The sequence below is a fragment of the Cyanistes caeruleus genome, chromosome 2 (genome assembly GCF_971803275.1).
Source record: "Cyanistes caeruleus chromosome 2, bCyaCae1.hap1.1, whole genome shotgun sequence".
In the NCBI taxonomy this organism is placed as follows: domain Eukaryota; kingdom Metazoa; phylum Chordata; class Aves; order Passeriformes; family Paridae; genus Cyanistes; species Cyanistes caeruleus.
The window spans coordinates 113,060,872-113,084,585 of NC_141702.1; the positions used below are offsets into that span (position 1 = coordinate 113,060,872).

General features: G+C 41.3%; 1 long non-coding RNA gene across 1 annotated transcript; it reads right to left on the reverse strand.

The window, feature by feature from the left end:
* Positions 1 to 901: 901 nt before the first annotated feature.
* Positions 902 to 23,183, reverse strand: LOC147655141 (uncharacterized). Its single transcript, XR_015283849.1, has 3 exons — positions 22,917 to 23,183; positions 8,657 to 8,866; positions 902 to 1,953 (listed from the first exon to the last, which is right to left on the reverse strand). It is a non-coding gene; the product is annotated as an uncharacterized LOC147655141 (long non-coding RNA).
* Positions 23,184 to 23,714: the final 531 nt, after the last annotated feature.

Below are 23,714 nucleotides of genomic sequence, written 5' to 3' on the forward strand. Positions count from 1 at the left end.
TAATTCTTTAACTCATAATCCCTATATAGGCATGAGGAGCTAAGTGTTTGTGCTGATCTCCATAGAAACAATACAGGGCTCTGAAAGAACAAACCATACCATATAATTTAGGAAGCAGATGCTTTAGGAAAGCTGTGCCATTGGCCTATGGGACAATAACAGAGGTAATAGAATTTATGCTAAATTTAGAGGAAATTATGTTTTCTCTTCCTTGTCTTCCATTTTCAAAATATATTACCTACCAATAACATCATTAGCCTTTTAAAGCACTCTGTGGTTCCTTGCTAAGAAGACATTCTATTTTTTTAATGAAAACTTATGTTTCAGAAGTACAGCTTTGTGATTCAGACTCAATATTCTTTACAAGTCACTGTTCTTATTCTTAATACTATCGCTCTTTGCATCAGGGCAGCCCAGTCTTACACAAATAACAACAGGGTGTGAGGGTTGTATTTAAAAGCTGAGCCTGATTTAATGCTTGAACATCTAAATGTATCATAAAATATTTTTTTAAACTTCATGGAAAGTACTTTCAGTTCTGGACAAAAAATTGAAAATCTCTGAGTTCAGTCTTCTACCCCTTTCAAAAAATCCCCTTATCTTCTCTCTACTTCATCCCAGCAGATGACAAACAGGATGGGATTGCAGCTGTGAGCTCTGTGCTTAAAACTGACCTCTCCAATACTGCACCTCAAGAAGACATGAACCAAGAGACACCTTGTTCACACTTTGGGTACTCCCTACCACATCCTTCCACCAAAGGCTGGCTGCTGAAATTTGTCTTTTGTGCAATACTTCAATATATCACAGTTACTTTTAATTGTGCTGTGTTGCTAGGGACACAGTGCTGCTTTGACCCTCGTTATCACATCCTCCCCACCTCCCTAGTTTTCAAAGAGAATTTTCATTGAGCTTGGACACCTGGAAATCCCAGACTTCTCTGGAAAACCCAGCTATGTTATGCAACACACAAGGTGACAAATCTACAGTATTTAATTATATAATATTATAAGTATTATAATTATTATTAGCTTAATTATCCCAGTTTCATATTTCATCTAAGCATTTAGGAGAAAGTCTAAAATTTTGTTTGTTAGAAACCTTGACATCTGCTTTATTCTCTGCATGGGTGTAATGTCTGTCCCACCAGTTTTCACTCCCTAAATGTCATGTGTTTCCCAAGCAACTTAAAAGAGATTTGTTCCACATGTGCATATATAAAATCAGCTGGATGAACCACTGTGTAGTTGCTTTCCTCTTCTTCCAAATAATAGAGCTAAAATACAGCAAGAAAATGCAATTGAATTTTTTTTTACAGAAGGGTTTACATTTCCTCTCACAAAATGCTTCTATTTTTATTCACATTTTAGACTCTCCATCCCTTTTTAAAAGAGTCTCTTCCCTGCAGTAATTTCAAACTGCATCACCTCCATATGAAACTGGAAAACAAGTATCTACCAAAATTAAGTGCATTTTTCCTCGTCTTTTCACAGGAGGGTCAAAACTGTCATGACCATTTGTGTGTGTTTGTGCATGGTGGGGTGATAAGGAATCTTTTTATTTTAAGAAAGAAGAGAGGAAACAAATCACTCCCCAATTAGTTTGGCTAGACAAAACCACGCTGTAATTCCATGCACTCTCCTCTTCACAGCAACTCCCCCGGGAGCTGTAGCTTGTTAGGAGGCAGCTGATGCTGATGCCACCCAGCATTCCCTTCAGTGCACATTTTCTCTCTGAGCCAGGAGCTGCTGTGAAGGGAGTGTCATGGGATGCTCCTGTAGGACGGTGCAACTGCAGCAGCTCGCTGTTCACTGGCTGGGATGACTGCAGGACACCCTGCACAGCACAAGGTGCAGGAGTGTGGTACCACAGCCCAGCGTTTTGTGCAGCTGTGCTCGGAGACTCACAGTGGAAAACAGCCGTGTGCAGCAGCAGGCTTCCACCCAAAGTGCTCTGAAGTCAAAGGAGAGATATTATTGATTACAGCTGGCTGTGGGTGAAGCCAACACATAGGAAACAGAGCTGATACTTATCAAAACCAAGGAGGCTGTTTTTCTTTCCTGCCTGTGATTGATTTTGTCATTCACTTGTGATTCCTTACTACTTTCTCCTGCACAAGGCTTAGCTAGAGAGCCTCAAAGAAAGCAATTGATCAGGAACTGCGTTTGAATAAAGAGGATTAATTTTATGTTTTCCACTCACCCTTGTTTGGTTTAGGCTCTTAAAATAACAGTGATTCCAAGCCCCTCCTCCTGCCCAAATCCTGCAATGACATGTACCTTTAACTTTTTTTTTTTGTCAGTTCTGGATTCAATATCTACATAAAATAGCTGTACAAGTCTCTGCACATTTGGGACCTCGAGGGCACACTGTTCTATGAGTAGCAATAATTAGCACAGATTAATTTGCAAGGAGAAATAAAGTTAGGGCTTACATTTCATTTCCTTTAACTGTAAAAACAAACCAAACAACCAACAAACATCCCTAAAAATACCCTCTACTACCTGAAGGTCTCATTCTTCCAAATCTTCCAAAACCACTTGCACCCTCTGAAGGTTATGGCCCCTGGCATGCAGAATCCCCTTGGCTTATGCAGGCATGCAATTCACTGGAGAAAATGTAAGAGTTTTCCTAGCATTCCGTGGTAGAGAGGTTCCAGTTTCCTTCATTATAACACACAAATCCATCTTTGCTCTTCATCTGACAAAACTGTGGAGGGCTTATATGTCCTAACAGGGCTATCCAAGGTTCTACATATCCCTCATCCCACTTAGCAATCCCAACTGTACACAGCGCTTAAAGTTTCAGATCCATCAAGCTGTCATCTCTGCTATCCGCATGTAGAGCAGTTTTGGCTCCAGTTGGAAGTTTATGAGCAAGATTAAATCAGTGCTAACATCAGGTTCACATTTAATTCTTTAGAATAGTTGTGTTCTTACAAGGTTTTGACCTCAGCAAGACACGAACTCTGGGAGATGATCTCCTCTCATGAAGTTTCCGAGGTCTGTAATAGTGGAAATCTCTCAAGACACATCCTGATGATTTATCTCATCTTATAAGTACATGATAGAGCACAGAGCATCCTGGTTGTCTCACTGAAAGCTGTAGGAATACAAATTTACAAATCTAACACACATACCCCAAACAATGAAGGGAAGTACTCAGTTTGGGGGAGCCAGGCCCACTCCCAGTTCTAAGGTACCAAAGCTTTCTTGGAGACAATGACATATTGGTAGGATACAGTGCACTTTTTTCTTTATCAGCTAGGAAAGACTGTATGAGATTTAATATTTCTTATTTATTATGGGTTGTAAAATGTTGTCCAAAAACTTTAAAAAAACAAAAAAAACAAAAAAAAACCAACAAAAAAAAGTTGCTTCTGAGCCAAGTTCATCCGAAGTCTAAGACAGACATCTGGGAGGTTGCTGCAAAAATATTTTATGGCAATATTAGTTTGTTCATTCATTCATTCCATTTTGAAAGGAAATGGATTAAATTATGTTTTCACCTTTTCTGTGTTTTCTTCCTGTCAGTGTTCCAGTGAACAAGTTTACTGGCAAGAGTTTTCAGGGGGAGTGACCCCAAATGAAGTACTGAAGAGCTGTCTTGGAAAGCATTTTAAGTACATTTGCTATGAATATTCCAATTAGGTGCCTGATCCTAAGTGCTGTGTTCATCCAGGCACAAAGAAGTGACACTTCACAGGTTGTTTGGCCAGTCAAAACGAAGGAACAGACCTTGAAAGTGTGGCACATGCAGAGAACAAGGATCACTCATAACCCAGGGAGCAGATGCACTTGGAAGAGCCACAGGGGCCACTCCTGCCTATCCCAGCCATGCCACGCTGACGCAAATGTGAATATCATTGCTGACCTCTGTGGAAATAGATCGTATCTTCAGGAGCAAGAAAAAAAGAGGCAGCGTAAATAAATGGTTTGTGCCTATTGTTTAGCAAAAGCCAAGCTGAGGCATGTGTGGCAAAGTCTACAGGAGGCTGAGCTTCCTTGTAGACTTGTGCTGAATGCTGATGCTTCTGAAAATCGTTCAGGCTAAGCAGCCAAAGGCAGCTGGATATGCAAGCAGGAAACACTCCCATATGGATCTTTCACTACAGAATATGGCCTACTAGCCCAAATTATAACTAGCCTGGGGAATCCTATGCTGCAGTGGGTGTTTATGTTCTTATTTTAAAGGTGCACTCACTACAGAAATCCCCGCTCCTCCTTTACTTGACTCCAAGGAGGAGTCAGGCTCAAGTAGCTGTGATGCATGCGGCTGAGCGAGTATTCATGCAAACTTTATAGCCACATCTGTAACCTTTCAGGGCACTGTAGTTTCTTGCCAGATTGCAAAGATAGAGAAGTTAATGTGCTGCACATGCTCAGGTCCCAACAGCTGAATGTACACACGTAGGAGATGTCGGTACAAAGGGCCAGACACTCCAGCTGCTGTCTATCAGCCCAATTCCATAACGGGGATCCCTATGTTCAATCTGACCCATGAGTGCTTACAAACAAGGTTCAGAATCATTTCCTCAGCTCAGGCTCTTAACCATCCTGATGGGAATGAAAGCTAGGTTGAGCTTTCCAAAGGAAAGGGAGATTTAGAAGTTCAGTTAATGATACACACCTCTATCTCACAGGTTCATGCAGTTCTAAAAGCATTTTTGGATACTACTCTCCAAAGCAGCATTTTCAGTTCATGTGGTCTGGGCTAGAACATCTGCTTTAAGAATTTATTGCAAATTCAAGAGAAAATATCTAGGAAAAGGTTCTTTTTCTAAGAAAGCTGCTTCCCAGCACAGATTTGATCAATTTGAAAAGTCAGCTAGACCTCTACAAGAATCCAGTCTCCCTGGATCCAGTCTAACAAATGAAACCTCTCCATTCCCTAAGCAGTCCTCATGCAGGAGTCTTTAGGGATGAATGATTTTTAGAGAGGAATGGGTAAGAAGGAAAGACACAGGTATTACAACAGCTGTGTGCTATTTTAAGAATATTTTAAATGGAGAATCTCCACTGCTACCATATCCATCACATTTAGGCTTTCAAAGCACCTAAACTAGGGTATTGCTCTGATTACCCTAAAGAAGGCAAGCTGCCTTCTTTCTGCCTTTTTTCTGTTCAGGGCCACCAAAAGATGGATAAAAGCTGGCTAAGAGTCTAGAAAATATGGTACCAGCTTAGCATCTCTTCCATCAGCTGGACAGATCAAACAGATATGGCTGGACAACTGATTTCTGTTAGTAAAAATTGTTTAATGCAGGTTTGCATCCCTCCTCCTTTATCCTTAGATAAATGGCATGACAGGAGGGAAAATTGCTTCCTGTCCTCCAAGAAAACCTAATGAGAGGAAAAAATCTAATATGTTCATATCATTGCCAATAGCTGTATTAACTCCAGTTGCAGCAATATGCTCCAGATGAAAGGGACAAGAGATAAAAGTAAGGTGAGATATCACCCCTCCATCTCATGCCAGATGGGCAGGTTCTTTTCTCAGCGTGTTCTGCTGAAAGTAGTGGGCAGCCCAGTAGCACCACCTCAGTGGAAAGGGAGGTTTTGATTCACCTTGCCAAGTGGAGGTGCCTACAGCACTGATATTAACCTCTGAGTGAGCTGAAGAGACTCACCTCACACTAACAGGGCACCTCATCCTGAAGCAGACATCTAATCCCAAGTTGGATCAACACCAAAAGTTCCTGTGTTGCTTCCCCAACTGTGAAAGAAGCCTAGAAACATCCCAGTTTTGACTCCTACAACAGATGAGCCCAAGGGCAGCTGAGATGAATTTTATTACAGGTGTCATTTAGATATGGAGCCACTTCTCAAAGAGTAACCTGCTGATTTCGAGTACTGTCGTTACATCAAAAGGTGGAATACTTAAGCAGTATCCCACATGTTTTATTCCTACAATAGAAATTAAAAAGAAAGTCTTCCTAGACTTTGCTTTACTAGTTTTACTTCTGTTTCCTCTTACTTCTAGCTGGGCCAGAAATGATGTTATTTTTTTCTTTTATGCCTAATTAACCTCTCCTCTGATGTCACTGATGTCAGTCAGTGGATGCATGTAGCTCCTAATATTCTGATATTCCATGTTAGACCCAGAGATAGCCAAGAACCACAAACAGAGATAAAAACCATTTATAAACATAATAGTGACTGTATTCTCAGACAGCAGTTTTCTAGCTCAGGGCTGAAATGGGGTGATATGCTACACCAATATTTTCAAGCATGGAAAACCAGGGTAAAATAGTAGCAATCTGAAATATTAAGGGTTGGGGTTTTTTCCCCACCCTCTTTCAATTAAAAATGTTCCTATCTTGCTTTTCTCAAGACCATTTCCACCACATCAGCCATCCCCTTTGCAGAGAGCAAATTTCCCTTTCTTGTTCATAGAAGAAAAAAATCCCCAAATGCCTGTCCAATTTCACCACAATTTCATTTCCTCCAACACTGTAGAATTATAAATCCAGGGGTAATTTGTGCCCAGTGACTTCCTGCTAAAAATACAAAGTGTTTTGCAAGCTTGGACAACGACTGCTAGAACCAATGGGCCAGATTCACCTTGGCACTGCTCTATTTCAACGCTGCCATAATAGCACTTTAATCAACAAGCAGAACTGACATAAAGCACTGATGCATCAGGCCCATCATATAGAGTACACCCACTTAATCAGGTAATCAACTTAATCAGGACACTTCCCAAGGAACCAAATTAAGCCTAATGACACCAAGTGGCAAGGACTGCTGCTTAATTGGGATAGTAATTCTGCTTATGGTAATTGGGATGCCTGCAGGTGATTAAATGATACTGAGCTAAGAAGAGACAATCTCTCTGACGCTCTGAGACTCAGTGATTTGTCTCTCCTCAAAAGCCTCTGTCAACAGTCATTCAGCAAAACAAAACTTGTAGAATTCTCTCATTTTGGTATTCTTTGAAGAGAGCATTTCAAGGTTGAAATAGGAACATAGAAACAAAAAAGGAAAAATACCCTATGCAAGAATCCAGCGCTGGGGATAGTACCAAACCCCCCACCAAAAAATGGCAAAAGAATCAAAACAAATACATAGTGACACATTGTTGTCCGGGGGAGACATAACTTTGAGTCATTAAAAGCCTCTTTCTGCCTGCCTTTTTTCAAATGTGCTTGCAGCTCATGTTTCACAGCACAGCAAGATTTCAGAGGAATGGAGGTGCTCAGACTCATGGCAAGTAAGGACTTCTTACAGATAAGAAGGCACATGTGAGGAGCAAAGGAGGGGATCACACAGCTGCCACCACAATTTCCCATCCTATTTTAGAGCACAGAAATGAATGATTTGCAAAGTACAAAGAAAGAGAAGGTTGCAAATTATAACTAAAAAATATTTCTTAATATTTTTCTTTTTCCTTTAAAACACTTTTAATTGCTATCCAGAATAGGCATGAGCTGTTCTAAGGTTAAAACCTTTGAAATAGTAGGTGGAAATCATAAAGTTCTTTTCAAATTAGGTCACTGATACAACAGCAGTCTTTCAGAAACCAGACTAAAAGGACCACCTAAAAAGTGCTCTTTACTTTCTAGGGATCACTTTGCATCATTTAATTAGTCAAAATGCAGGGTCTCACAGGGCACTCTAAGGAAATATGGAAGGTGAAGTGCAGCTCCTTTTACACAGCATGTTTATTTGCAAAAATGGAGAACATTTTGTTCTTTCTCATTCTCTCCTGTAACATTTGCCCACCCACCAAATTCACAGGTTTATGGTGTGGTTGTAACTCCTTTCTTCACAGTTTTTTATTGAGGTACACTCCTGCTACTTCTCCTTCAAAGCAATGAGGTTTACACAATCCTTTCACAGCAGTAAGCATTAATGCACCCCAGCCCTGACAGCTGTACCCCCACAGCCACCCTAAGCAGAGGACACTCCTTGGACCTTCTGCCCTCAGAGATTTACCTAAAAGAATAACTATCTCTTTTTTCTTTTTTTTTTTTTTTTACTTCAATCAAATTTGACAACTGGCTTGGTGGGACCCTCCTATGTATAATACACTTTTCTTTCAAAAAAGCATATTTGCTTCCTGCCACTTGGCTATTTGTTTTCTCTGGGCTTTGCTATGCCTTTTTTTCATCACATACTCCCTAAGTCAGTGTACTTAACAGACACCTGTATGTTTTAAGGTAGGCTGGTTTTTACATGACTCTTCTGAACATTTCAAGGGATAACTCAGTCTTACCTCTGTCAGCATTTGACCTACTTGATCCTGATTTATTGCCTTGTCATGTTATTACTTTTGGTAGGGGAACAAAACAAGTGTGTGTGCTGTGTGAGACTAGAGGGGAAATTAACATTCCTCTTTGATTTTATCCATTTGCAGAAATTCCCAAAAACGTACTGCCAAAGGAAAGGGTAAGAGACTGAAGCCCTATAAAGGGAATTATGAACTCCCTGGAGACCTCCAAAGAGACAGGCCTCTGCTGATTCATTCCTCTCAGATTTGTCTGCCCCCACGAGGGTTCCCAGAGGAGTGCCAGCAGGGAACAGCTCTGACACGCTTCCAGAGCTATGGCATTTGTGTTTCCTGCTTGCTTCTGAGCACTCCAGCAGGAGTTTCCCCTTCGTTCCCTGCTGGCTCCAGGAGGCAGCGAGCAATTGCAGGGGTTAATTGCTTTTACCTAAAACCCTCCAACGTGGTCAAAGAGGCTGAGAGAGCACCACTGCAGCTGTGTTTGCTGGAAGATGCAATTTGCCGTGTGAACTCGTGCACTCGGTGCTCCTTCTCCCTCCCTCTGCTGTTGCCCATTTTGCGTGGCATCTGATGAAATCAAACTTGCACAGCAGTTGCTGGTGAACCCGGCGAGATGTCCCCCCTCCTCCATCAGCACCTACAAACCGCGATAAATAAATTCTAATAAATATATCTTAAAACCAAAACCATTTTGCGTTGCTTAACTGAGTGCATAACTAGTCCTTTGTACACATATTTGTACAAAGTGTTGCCTGTAATTTTAAAGATGCTTGCCTCAGGGAGGTTTCGTTTTTCCATTGAAGTCCCCTTGATTTACTGTACGCAATATGTTACAGCTTCCTTATTTGCTCCTTTGGGACAGTTACTGACAGTAAATCTCTATTAAAATATTCTTCCATATGGTTGCATGAAAATTTTATTGCAGTGAGCCTGAGGCTGAAGGTCACAGCTGAGTAGCTGCAGTTAAGTATTGCAGTCTATGGACTCTGAGGTACATCTGTTCTGGGAGCTGGAGCAAAATTAGAATTTTACTGTCAATAGCAGTTCTCCAAAACTGGTTCCATTTGTTTACCGTCGCAGGCCCATAGCAAAGCAATACCCACCACTTAGGCATTACAGGCCGTTGTGGCTGCATGATTTAGATCTTTAGCTCTGATCCAAAAATTACAGAGTCTGGAGGTCGCTAGAGAGAGTCCCTAATGTATATTTCATTTACAAGATATGAAAATTTAATTTTCTCTCACATGATTTGACTCTATCGCTTGCTTACACGCTTTTTTGGCGTGGGCTTCCCTGCTCATTGAAAGATTTTCTGGGCGGTATATCACACAAACTTTACTACAAATACAAAAGTATGAGTTTTAATCGACTACTTGAAGCAAATGGCCAGCTTGCAGGAACACCTTGCTGCTGCTCACACAACCAGGTACAGAAAAACTCCTCTCACGTCGCTTGGCCACGTGGTTTGGGTGCCATCAGACCTCCTGTTGTAGAAATGCCCACAATTTGTACAACAAAAAGCAGTCTGAACACAACCATCCTCTGCGGAGGACCACGGAGTATCAGAGTGTTAGGTTGCTCTAAACATTACATTTAGCAATTGCTGCCAGGGTCAGCCAAATGTTAATCTACTGCTTGTATTTGCTTGGAATCAAAAAGGAAACACTGAGGCATATTTCTAAGCCCATCTTGTTTAGCAATGTGACATCTATCAGAATGGCTCCGAGCCAAAGCAGGCCTTTCCAATGTGCAGCGTAATTTGGAATTTCTAAAAGAGAAATCAAACCTAAAATGCATTTGTGATTTTAACCTACGTTAACAACATTTTTTTAAAGGTTACAGCATGCAGTTTGATGGCGTTGTGGAAAACTTCCAGCTGAGAGGTCTGAGAAGGTCAGGAATAGAGTAAATTTTTGAGACACTAAAGCCTGTTAGAGAAATGCAGTAATTTGGAGAACAATCAGCAGAGCTCCAGACCCCCAGGGAATCTGACTGGAGATTCCATAGAAGGGGATCTCACCACTGGTAGCACTTGTTCTGACCTTCTGGGATAGAGGTAATTTTCTGAATGCAGCCAGTAGACAGAAGAGCTGGCAGAGGAGGAGGTGGGGAAAGTGTGATTTATACAGTGTATTCACAAACAGGAATCTCCAGCAAAGTTTGGATCACTGCTGTGGAGCAGCTTCTTGAACAAGACGTGATGAATGTTTAGAATCACCTTGATACGTGTCAAACTAGCTTTTTTTCTGAATCAAAAGATGAACACCACTGCATGCATTACATCAGCCTGAATTAATAATGTTACAGTGTATCTGGATGCAAAGATACCTCGGAAGACTACAGGATTTTTTTAAACTATTTTTTTTTAACAGCTATTTTTGGATTATGTCCGTGCAAGAATGTGCTTCCACTGCAAGTACAGCATCTGAAACTAGGCATGGCTTATACAGCAAATGTTGAATAGCTAGAATTTCAATTTCCAATCTCACTATTGATTGCCCTCTTAAAATCATGTACAAGTTAATCAATCCTTAGATCTCCACCAAAACTGCAACACATTCCCACATCCAGAATACAAATATGGCACAAAGGAAGTTTGTCTCTCTTTTTGTGGCCAAGCATGAAGAATGATTTAGTTTGGTGCCTCATCAAACTGCAAATGAAGATACCTTTGGAACTGGTGCTCAGTTCTCTGACTGTATGTCACAGCTTTGTCATATTGACAATAACATGCTTCAGTCAAAATCAGGTGGCTTTTTTGAGCTGGGAAAGTGCTGTCTTTAGGCAACTGTCTGGATGCCCATTCCTGGTTCATTATGCATTTTAAACCATACAGAAATGTATATTGCAGTGTAGACACCTATCTTGGTTTTACAGCTAAGAGTTAATACTAATTAGACGCTAGAGGCTTAATTAGTTCATTTGAATCTTATTGTTTCAAAGTGGGAGAGACATGAACTTGCCATAATATTTTACCAAAATAGATGTGTAATATGAGAAAGTGAAACTAATTCCCCACTGCTTTCTCCCACACCCTGACAAGCTGATAAAAATGATATTAGGTGATTAAACAGAAATAAAATAAAAAAATAAGAGGCAGACATAATGACAAACTGTAAAGAGGTTAAACAGCTGGCAGACTCCTTGGTGAATTTGCCACCTGATGACTTGTACTAAGATGCAGGCAATGCCCCCAGCTCACCAATCAGACAGCAACCCCTGGTGCAAACACCAAAGATCCCATCCCATTCATTAATTGGCTTGATGGAAACTAGCTCTCTTTCTAAAAGGACAGAAACCATTCGTTTTGTATGTGTGCATCTGAGGAGAAAAAATCAAATAAAGGAACAACCCACAGACCTCTGAACAAAGCAGAGTAGTGCAAGACAAATGCTCTTGAATGAATTCTGGATAATTTGCAGATTGGAACTGTGCTGGCAACACTAGGCTCAGATAAAAGACATAAAGATATTAATTCTCTTTAGCTTGAGGGGAATGGTTTTGAAGAAAAGGAGGATTGGTAGATTCCTTCCCACTGAGTTCCAGGTGAGGTAGAGCAAAAAGGATCTTCTAAATTGTATGTTAAGGAAAGCAGGAGAATAGATAGGACAGCCAACATTATCACCACCTGATCACCCACTGACAGCTGAAATTCCATTTCCCTTTGCTGTTTATAATCAATATGGGCAGGTACAAAGCTAGAGACATCCTCTCTCTGGCCACTGGCAGCATTCCTGTGACAGAACATCACATCAGCTGCACATGCAGAGAGCACACAGCAGTCCTGACCCCATGTGCTGTCCGGAGGCACCTGCCTTGTCCCCAGGACTTCTCAAAGCAAAGGACATGCCTAAACATTTAGGGGCTCAGATGTGGCTGCTGTCTGTACCTCCCATGCTGCCTCCATCCCTACCCAGCAGAGCTTGCAGGCCCCTGTGCAGGTGTTTGCTCTGTGTAAAGCCATTGCCATACAGGATCCTCCATGGCCAAAAATGCAGCATTACAGGTCATCCTTCACTCATCCTCCAGACACGGCTTTCTACAACCTGGAATTTTTATTTTAATAAAAAAAAATTAATGGTGGCTCAGCACAAAGATCTGTGTTATCACCTACTCATATTCCTGTTGCCACCCATTCTTCTTACTGCATCCATGTATTTCCACATAATGCTGTCATAGGGTGCTAGCCCTGGGGAGGGGGAAAGGCCCCATCCTCTTCAAAATTACCTGATTTGTTAGAAATTCTTTTATTATTTGAAGCCTGTTTTGATGAAGGGGATGGTTTCTCCTTAAGTATTCATATTTGCCATAGTAACAATCAACTTCTCACAGACCTGCAGAGCAAGGACCTTTGTTGAGCACCAGAAAACAACTTTTTACTGTTTATTCACTCTTCAAGTTCATGCTCTTCACAGAAATAAAGCTAAAATATTCTCAGAAAATACATTTTTGTATTCTAAAGATTTTTTTTTTCATTAAGACTAAGTCTTCATTTCTCAATTTTGAGATCTACAACTGAAAGAAGAGCTTATCTCCAGCCAGCTTGTGGAGCAGAACTGGAGAGTGCCTCCACAAGCCAGACACCCCTACACTCGAAACCATTTTAGTTTTCATTGCTGAATGGTTACTTTTTTCCCCTGCTCTAAACTCTTTGTACATCCTCCTCTTTTATGTTACATTTTTTTCTCATCTGCTTGCCTGCTGTGTAAATACTATTTGTTTGCTTATGTTTTACCTGCATCACTATCTATTTTTCTTAAGAGTACCTTTCACCCCACATTCTGTTTCACAATCTCTCTGTTGCCCATTGCCAGGCCACATCACTTCTAACACCTTGTTCCTGGCTCAGCTGTCTTTTTGCTTCCCATTCCTCACTCTCCTGCTCTGTTTGTTCCCTTGTTCTCCATCCCAAACTGGAGTGTGCAGCAGGGCTGTCCCACTTTCCCCTCACCCAGACATCGTCCTGTGAGCAAAAAATACACACAGAAGCAGTAGGGCCCTAGACATGTGTATCAAAAGCTTGATGCACATAAATTAAAGCAAGTTGGTGACTAATTTATTATCTCTGTATCTATTAAACACAGCCCAAACTGCCCTGGACATATTTAGGCTGGAAATTAGAAGAAGGTTCATAACCATGAGAAGAAAGACAGCCTCTCAGTAGGAGTAGTGAGGGCAAGCAACCTAAATGGTTTCAAGATGGAGCTAGATAAGTGTTTGAAAGATATCATATGATGTGGTTGCCTTCAACAGCAGGGGACAGGACTTGATGACTTCGGAAATTCCTTTCAATCTTAATTTTTATCTTCCTGTGTGGGCCAAATGTCACCCACAGCAGTCTGAGGATGAGCCCTACGGAGACAAGGCATAGGAAAGGCAGCCACAGGCCAGAAAACTGGGGTGCAAAGAAAGCTGTTGAGACTGGAGTACCCAGATGAATGACCCTGAAGTACATTTCAAAGGTCTAGTCTGCTCAGATGTGAGTGGAACACCCTGTAGTGCCCTCTCTGCATTTCTTCCTTGCAGAAGAGGATAGCAGCTAGGATCTTCTTTCCCTTTCCTGAAAAACTTCTGGCCTTTGGCTGGGAAAACTCAGGCTCTGAAGCAATAAAGGGACATTTCTTCCCTGTACAAGACTTCAGAACAATCCACACACTGAGTGACAATGCAAAATTAAGTTAAAAGCAAAACTGGGTTCAGTTGCATGCTTACAGTGGCAGCAGTGGCAGCAGGATGAGGCCTCACAGCAGCAGGATGAGGCCTCACAGCAGCAGCCTGGGCACAAGCTCACAATTGCCTGTGACCAGGCCAGAGGAGCTCGAGGAGGCACCTCCTGTCAGCAGTCCCCACCACAAGCTCAAACTCTTGTCTTCTCTTTACCAGAATGCTGATTTTGGCATCTGCAGCAAAAGGAACACCAGTGGATATGTCTTGCATTGCTGCCAGAGAGCACAGGGGTGCTCAGCTGAAGGTTGGTCACTTGTTAAGCTGTTCTAGCTCACCTGCCCAAAAAATGCTGTGAGTGTTGGCAGCTGGGGATGTGTGGGCAGCAGTGATGCTGGGAGGGCACACTGACATTTGTGAATCATTCAGGACCCCTACAACACAACCTGCCTAGCCCCAGCCAGACCAGCTCTGCCTGTCATTTATTATTGCCTGCAGCTCCTTTTGAAGCTTTGAAAGCTTTTGGTTTTGATAGTAAAAGGACATTTGTGCCTTGCCTGTGGAAATGTTAGGCCCTGTATTGTTTGGTCCACAATAAAAATATGGGTTTCGGTTTGATTTACTGCTCTCAGTTTACTTTGTCTTAAGTTGGCAGCATTTCCTGGGTTGGATTTTGCTGATGGCCTTACAATTCCTTTTTCTATATTAGAACAGCCAGTTTTATGTCTGTTATTCCAAATCCAGAACCATATTCAAAATTACTAGGAGTTGTAGCATTTGAAATCTGATTATTTACAACAATGCCTCTACTTGTGGAGGCATTTTCAGTAGAAATTGTCTGAAAGCAGACACATGGACTCAATTGAAGACATGTTTTTAAAGTTGCTTGTCAGAGGAATGAATCCTTCTGGACACTGTAGAGCTTTTAAGGGTTTGTTTTCCTTAAAGCTGAATTATATTTAGTCAAAAAAACCAAAAACCTGCAACAATGAGCAGGTTTCAGAATGCAGGTCTGCCTGCAAAACCAGCCAGCCCACATTCACTTCTCCCCTTCCACATCTCTCAAGGTGTCTGCCAGGTGCTTGCAAACCTCCCAGAGCCCCCCAGCCCCCACAGATACAGCAATGGGCTCGGCAGGTGACTTTATCTCCCCTTTTCCAAGCTAAACTTTTTTCCCTGTGCAGTTTAGTTTCCTTCCTGTGACGCAGGAATGAAGGCACCAGGCTTCAGACAAGAGCCTTGGGATCTGCAGCCTGGAACAGACCTTTCCAAAGGAGATAAAACACCTTCAATTCCACCTCAAAGCTCCCTAGTCTGCTGCTGTATTACCATTACCTTCCTAAATACAAGAGCCCAAATAAAATCTAGTAAAACACAGCCAACAAGATCCTCAGGAGAAAAAAAGAAACTCAGTGGAACAGCTGGCTGGATATAAAGTCCAATAAAAACGAGGCATATGCAAAGTTTCCAGGCCAGCACAGGAAGATTTTTCCTACCAAGTCAATAAGCAGGATTACACCTTTCTGAAACTGATGTAAAGCTCATTGAAGGAAGATTATTTGTTGTTTGTCTTCATGGGCTTTGAACTGTTTGTTAGGGTTGTATTCCCTCTGACTTCTGCTGGATTCAATGGGAATCAACAGGATTCAGGATTCAGTCAGGGCTCCTGTAGTGGAAACCGAACTTTGAGAGAGTTTTTCATTAAAATAATCTTCATGCTGGCTGGCAAATTCCTGAAGTCATGGGACACACAGCCAGGAAAAGGCATAAATCCTTGGACACACAGATAGAACGGCCAAAATTCAAATGGATACCAGAGTTGTCAAAACTCTCCCAGCAGACTCAGGACAGGGCCAAACCAGATCTCCAGTCTTTTCACTCCCAGAGTGAGTGGATGGCGCAAGTCCTCACAACAAAAGTTCCCAAACGCTCAGAACACTCCTCTCCCAGCGAAAATCAACACCAGACCTACAGGGAACTAGATTCCCTTCAAATATGGTCAGTCTTTAAGAGCTGCCTCTTTCTTTTCTGAACCAGCACACTTTTCTGTGGAGCAAGAGGAAAATCAGGAGGAGCATGTTGGCAGGTGTATCTGCTTCATTTTCCACCCCCTGACGGAAATCACTGATTTTCTATTGGTAACACAATCAACTAAAGAGAAAATGGATAAAAGTATTCAAGCCAGCCCCTAATATTTATTTTTTTTTTCACCCACTTAAAAATACGAAGACATAGTGGTTATTTAACCATGCTGGGAATTAAACCTGCCATATCTAGCCTGACTTTGAGCAATAGGTCTTGTTTCTTTCAGGGGATTCTTTCAGAACAGAGTTGATCAACAGGCCGTATCAACTCCTTTGAGTTATTTCGTATACCACACACATTAAATCACTTGAAGCCAACATATCACTGACACAATTGACCATGATAGCTCCTTTGGAGCACTTACAGTTTATCACACCAATGGGGTTGTCACACATGCTCGCAAAGCCTGTGAGATAAACACCTGTGTTTTAAAAAATCCTTTACTGCACAAGCTCGTGGCCATTTTGGAAATGCTGTTTCTCCTCATTAATTACCATCCTGTTCAGTATCTTCTCAGTGATCACCTAGCTGCACCATTCTGGCTGAAAAAGGTGAGATTACCTTTCTTTTTAAGTGAGAATACTCCCTTTAGAAGGCTAAGAAAGTCTTTTGCATTGTCAGGATTTGTTATTTATATTGTGGTCACATCTTGGGGTCATGAATGAGAGACTTCCTTCACTTGCAGTTGAAATCCTATCCTGAAACATTAATATGCTGCTTTTTCACATTCCATGCTTACTGCTTAATTTGATTTCAAATGGTGTATGTTACTACAGTTCCACTGGAGAGAATGGAAAGAGTCCAATTTACACCATGCAAGAAGCTGGCTCCCTGCCACTGAAAAATAGGCAAAATTAAACTTCTCAGAAAAATTTTATCAACACACTTAAGGCCTTGAAGATAATGCACCCAGTGACAAAACCACAACTGAGTTATTAGGAGCAGCACGACATGCTGTATGAAATCTGAACAGCATTTCTGAAAGGAACACAGGCAATATTTTTGGTCTGTACCATTTGATATGAGATTTATGTCCAGATTTCCCTCAGAAAGTAGCTTAACTGGCACTGCTCATAAACACTTGCATATTCTGCCCTGGACATCAGCAGCCCATTTCAGTCTATCACCTCAAATGCAGATTTCAATGTCTAACTTTGGGTGCCCACTGTGTAGAAGCCGGACATAATCTCAAACTTCATGGTTTGAAGCTTGAAACAACTGATAAATGGAAACATGCCACAAATACCACAGAATATACTGTGGTATCCATATGTCATGCCTTCCACTTCTGTTGAGGGAAAAAAAACCCTGATATACTCAATACTAAATTGAGACCCATTTATATTAACATAGCAGGAAGCTGAAAATCCAGACCAGGTCGTTGTCTGCCTTAAGTAAAAGCATTGCATCAGCAATTCTATTTACTCAATCCCAGGCTGCTTTCATTTCTTGCTTGTTTTGCTATATATTTCTATTGAGGGAACACTTTCTCAGCAGCTTTTAGTCACTTCTTAAATGCATTTTATGAGGAGACAAAGTCAAATCACTATTACTTAATTAACACAATTGTGAAGACTTCACTCCAGCTACACAATAGCTCTCCTAATCTTGCAGAAGGATGCATGACTTCATTATTGAGTATATTGTTTCCTATAAACATATAAAACCCCAACAATAACAATCCCATCAGCCGAAATGAAGTTATCTGAGAACAGAATTAAACTCTAAATGACCCTTTGCTCCACTCCATAGACCCCTATTAATAATTCTAATCTAATCAGTGTGGATAAATGTACTGTTGCAGCCTATGCCAGGCACTCTGCCAGGAGGTCCTCCTGCAGTCCATCTGAATCATTCCAGCCCACAGCTTCTCTGGAGAAGACTCATCTTGCATGAAGAGGCCACTGGCTGACTTGTCCTGTTATCTTTTAGTGGCAAAGTCATGTCCTTGCAACTGATAGACACTTTTCTTTGTAAATAACCCTGGAGTGACTGATAGAGCTTTTGCCAGACAAAGCCTGTAAATAGCTAGGCATTATTCATGCCAGGCCTGAGAACACTGTGTCACTGCTGACAAATTTATGGTAGATATGAGCTCACCTCTTCCACAAATATATACTTTCCCAGCAAATTCATCACATGTTTTAATGGCCCCGTGCTGAATTTGTCAGCTGTCTGTCCCTGCACGTTGTTTCCTTTGGATTCCTGTCAAGGATTGTTTGTTAAAATCCCCTCCCTCTTCCATCCTTCAACTGCTAGCCCCAGGAAAGATCAATGATGACACATCTATTGATAATATTTTATATTCAACTATTTGGGTCATAAATCATTCTAACAATGCTGATATGTTTATTGAGTGTCTGCTGGCATTGAAATTATATAGAAAGTGATGTCACCCTAAATCTTGGCTTGCTGGATTGCTTTCTATTCCCTCCTTCCCACTCCCTCCCCACTTCATAATTAAAATATGTCACTTTTTATTTCTGTATTCCCACTTTAGAAGCAGTGGGAACTCTGGCATTTTAGTGAAGGTGTGAAGTCCCAGGGCCTCTGTCTCCCACTGAAAACTAAACATGCAAAGGCGTCTCCCATCAGTAGGTGAAGGCACTGTTTCAAATCTACACAGATCCCAGGTGGAAAGCAGGATGGAAGGAGGGGATGGAAGGAGGACTGCTTTCCACCCTGACTCTGGACCCTTCTCCAAGTCCTGCACAGCTCTGTCACCAAAGTAAAACGGGCATCTCACAAGGGAAATGGAGAGAAGATGCTGAAATCATGTGGACATCAATCCTGAAAGAAGACTCAGGTTAAAAATCTGGCCCTGCTCTGCCTGCAGACTCAGCAAGATCTCCTTTTCATGCAAACCAATCCACCTGCAGACCTTTGTTTCAGAAGATTACCAGGAAAAATCTGGAAAGCCAAAAAAATTGCTGCTTCTCCTGGGTTTGCAGTTTTCCTCCCTGCACAGCTGCAGCTCCAGGGAGTCAACCCCATTACAGAGAGCAAGCTGACTTTACCATTCACTTCTCTATATTATTTTGCCTTTTAATTCATGACTACATTAAGCAGTTAAAACCCTTCTAAAAAAGATCTATAACTTTGCAATTCAAGACTGTTTTCCTCCTTAGTGAGGTTGTGTTACATGTACCCAAAGAGAAGAAAGATAAAACAAGAGAGTGCTGGCCAGCAGGAAAAGTCACATTTGCTCCTTGAATGCAAAATGTCATCATTCATTAGAGAAGACTCAAAAGTAGATTTTTCTCCCAAAAGCAGACAGTAGGCAGGATTTACTCTACTTCATCATCTGTTTCATCAGCTTGCTAGATTTAGTGGCTGTCTTTATTATTTTTCTTTTTTTTTTCTTTCCTTTTTTTTTTTTTTGGTGCTCTAAACTTATAGGAGAAATCAACTTGGTATGTGTGAAAGATTTTTATAAATGCACAAAGGTGAAAAGAGCCCAAAGCCTTTTTCCTTGACATACATATTTTCCTTAATGTACCAATATACACAGAGCTGATTTTGTCATTACAAATGATGGGACACTTCTTAAAATATATTTCAAATATGCAGCCAACTACTTCTGAGGTATCCCACTAATTTCTGACTTTTATGATCTGCCTTCACAAGCCTATAAAACTGGACAAGAACCCTGATGAGAATTTCAGGCCCTATTGAAATACATCGAGAATATAATTTTTCCTGTGGTACACCGGCTTATCAACCTGTACATTTAACTTTTCTCATGGCTTTCCAGAACAAGATGATTCTAAGGCCAGATTTAAATTTCTTTTATCCCAGTACAACCTCACTGTGTCAAAAGATATTACTTTAGACCTACACAGATTGAAGCAAGCATACAGTCTGGTGCTGGATTTCAGGTAGTGGGTCCAGCAAAGATGAGTAAATCTGGAGAAAAAGGGCAAAATTGAGAGCTGTAGTGAAATCTAGATTCTGGGTTTGCAAAGGATGAAGATACTGTTTGGATTTTAGATCACCTCTGAAAGTCTTAAGAGAAAAGTACCACAGACAATAAAAAAATTTCTGGTGGATAATTGCGTTTTTGCTTTTGCAACTTGCCTTGTTCACCCTGTAAATGTTTGAATGAATCTTGGCTGAGCCTCAATTTCTTTAACAAAACCCCCATACCAGACTACTTTCATAGATTCTCCAGCTTTTTGCAAATATTTTATGGTTCCACAACTCTGAAAGGTATTTTCCTTAACACTGAAGGCTGAGATAGCCTCTTCATCTTTATCTCAATGGGAATTCTAGTAAAGAAGGGGGAAATGAATCCTTTTCCATTGGGAATGCAGAAATGCACTAGTTAGGGGGGGGCTTAGCCTAAATTTTACTGAAGTCAAAAAGAAACTTTTCTGGCCTCCAAACGACTGCACATTCCATTACAGTGACTGCAGGCATAAATCAGCTCTGGGTTTTGCTGTCAGATAACCCACTAGATATCTACTTGTCCCTGTTTGGCTTCAACAACATAATTTATGTACACACTCTTCAGTACCTTGTGCATGTGGATAGATGACAAACCTTGATACATAAAATTATAATAATTGTGGCTTCCACTCTGAGCCGTGTCTCCTGCTGCCACGTGCAGGCAGAGGCCAAACATATCCTATCTGAGGAAGGCTCTTAGATCTGATTGAGTTTCTAGGCAATGTGAACATATGATGGGAACCAGGCAGACCAGGGCTCAAAGCACCTCAGAAAAGGTCACAGGATTGCCCAGCTTTGGGCAATTAACCACAGCACCCACTTCTGTAGCCCAATTCATCTCAGACCACCTTTACAATCAATGAAGTCCAACTGATTAATCAAAATCTACCAAAGTTGTACCTGGGATTAAAGCACACCTTTTAAATGTAAAAAGTGAGATATACATGCAGCTGATTGTAAAATGTCATTTACTGGGATAAATAAGTGCAAGGATTTGAAATGCCTATTGTTTCATCAATAGAAATGCAGCCCTAAATATCTTCAAATCCATTTGAATCCAGGGTCTTGTTCTGCTCAGGAAGAGGGTGGTGCTTTCCCAAAAGTTCTTGACAAGAATTAAAAAAAAAAAAAAAATAAAAAAATTAAAAAAAGGGAAAAAATAAAAAAAGAAAATAAAAAAATAGAGAATCAAATGGATGCCAAAGTTTGGTTCAAACTCATGTTAGACACTGCCTTGGCTCCAGTCTCACTTATAGAGATCCCTATCAGGAGTTCATATGCTCCTGCCCTTTTTAAACCAGGCTGAACTCTGGAACAGGCACTTAGCTAACAAAATACATTGAAAAGCATGAAGAAAAATATTAAAAATGATGATACATCCTTGCAAGTATATTTGATACATTATTTGGCTGTCTTTATTGTCAAGGGAAAAGAAATGTCCTGCTCACAACAGATTCCACAATATTTCAAGCACAAAAGGGGTTATTGAGTTTGCTATTTTTGTTGTATTTTGGGGCAGTATCCTATCTGTAGTCATAGCAAACCCAATTCTCCAAAAGACTGTGAGAAACTTAATTTCTCCTCTATCAATTGTTTATATCAATTTTAGCTTATTCTGCTAAACTTTTCTGCACCATTTGGGGTTTAGATATTGCTAATGGTTTTGCACTTTAAAACACAGGGTGGACTGGGAGGAGGGGAATTCATTCTCACATTCAGTTAGCAATAACCAAGCATGTGCTCTCGTATGAAACTTTTGCCAATTCCATTATTTTATATACAAAATGTCATTGTGTTCCAAAGTATTATCACTTCCTTTTTTCCCAGACAGTGACTGTCTGTTACATGCTGTTCTGGAAGGGCTGCCTCCCAGATTCTGGGTATTCCTTTACTGTTTCTCACCACAAAAACAAAGGGAAAAAAAGGTGGAGTACTGGAAATCCAGGCATATAAAATCCAAGGACATAGGTCATCTGTTAGTTTTAGCCTAATTGCTGGTCTTCACTTGCACTTCATGTTTTCCCAGTAACTAGGCTTTAGAGAAACTGGCTATATTTACACACTGGGTTATATTATGAACCTCAAACAACTACTCATGAATGGGCTTTTCCAGCAGCATGAAAGCTGTGTTTGATTAAACTTGATGTATATTTATGTGACAGAATCTAACCAAGCTGGACTTTGTGCCATAACCATGACATTTGCACTGCTATACCTGGGGAGGAAAGCCCTCCCACCAGAGTACTGACAGGATGCCAGAGATAAGGAAGTTTACATAATGAAATCAAGATTTCAAGGATTTTTACATCTGTCAGTAGAACAGTGATGATATTCCTCATTTACAAGGACAGCACACAGTTTTGGCTGCAAGAAAAATATTAAGGATCAGACCAAATGAGAGTTCACAGAGAAACAGCAGCCTCAGAGCGGTGTTCACCATAGCACTGGCACTGCAAAACACTCCTTAGTGCAGTCACTGGTGTCCACACAGATCTCCTTCCCCCTTCTCTCCCTCCCTTGATGGCCAAGGTTTGCAGCCCCAGGGTGTAAGAGGCAGGTGATAGAGCCACAGGAAGACACAATTTATCTCCACCTTGGCACCATTATCAAAGAATCTTAATTTTCTAAGAATGCACAGGCAAGAACACCCACACTGACCCCAGTGCCTGACCATGGACCAGGAGCAATGCTGAAGGCTCCTGCTTTTGAAACTCCTGGCAAGAGCTGACACCACTTCCTTCACTCAGCTGCTGTCAGACCCCTAAGGCCAGTTCAGGCATCAGCACACAGAATGTTTGGAATATACTGTTTTTCTTCTCTCAGAGCTGCCAAAGAGGGCACCAGAAAAAAAAAAAAACTGCTTGGAGGGGAAGAAGATGGAAAGCAGGAGATAGACACAGAAGGAAGTAAAGGTTTGAGGACTGATAAGTTTTCTTACTGAAGGAGTGTCAGGCAATGAAAGAGGGTTGTAGGAAAGTACTGTGACTCACTTGACTGGCCAAGATCCTCTGAATAACCACCTTGAGGAAGTGAAAATTAGCACTGCAGGAGCTCAGGAAAAACTCAGCTGACAACCCAGCTCACTTTTTCGATGCTCTCAAGCCTTTGTAGCCAAAAAGGATGGGGAGGGGAGAGAGACTCCAGGAACCCAGAGCAACTGGGAGGGAGAAAAGTGCTGAGATTACTCTGCGAGATTTCTTTCCTTAATGGATCCCTTCCTCCTGCACCCCAGCTGGGAGTGCAGATGGATCAGCAATGTCAGACATGCAGCTGTGCATATTTAACACACAGGGATCTTATTATCTATTTGCTGGCTAGCCAGCAGTGGGCTGATCTCGGAGGTGATTGCTCACAGTTGTGGAGAGAAAAATAGAGAGTAGTCCACAGTTGTTAATCTTACACAACAGGCTGCACAGTGTTAGAGCCAGAACTGCTACTCTCCTGCATCTGTCCCTCCCACTAGCCCTAAATCACTGCTTCTCAGCTCTTCTCCATTACTGAGAGGAAAATTGTCTGGGTTGGAATTAGATACCACAACAGCACAAGCAGCCCTGCTGCATGAAACCCTGCTACAATTTTTTACTGGTTTCAGGTCACTAACAATCCTTTGGTCTTTCCATTGGCCAGACAGTTTGGAAAAAGGAGAAAAGTTGAGTTTGGATGCTGGTCATTGCAATTTTAAGGCTGGGAATTAATTTCTAGCTCACCATTAGGTCCTCTCTTCTGGAGCTCTTTTCCAACACATCCTGATTGGTGGCAAATGTACACGGCACATACAATCTTTCTTC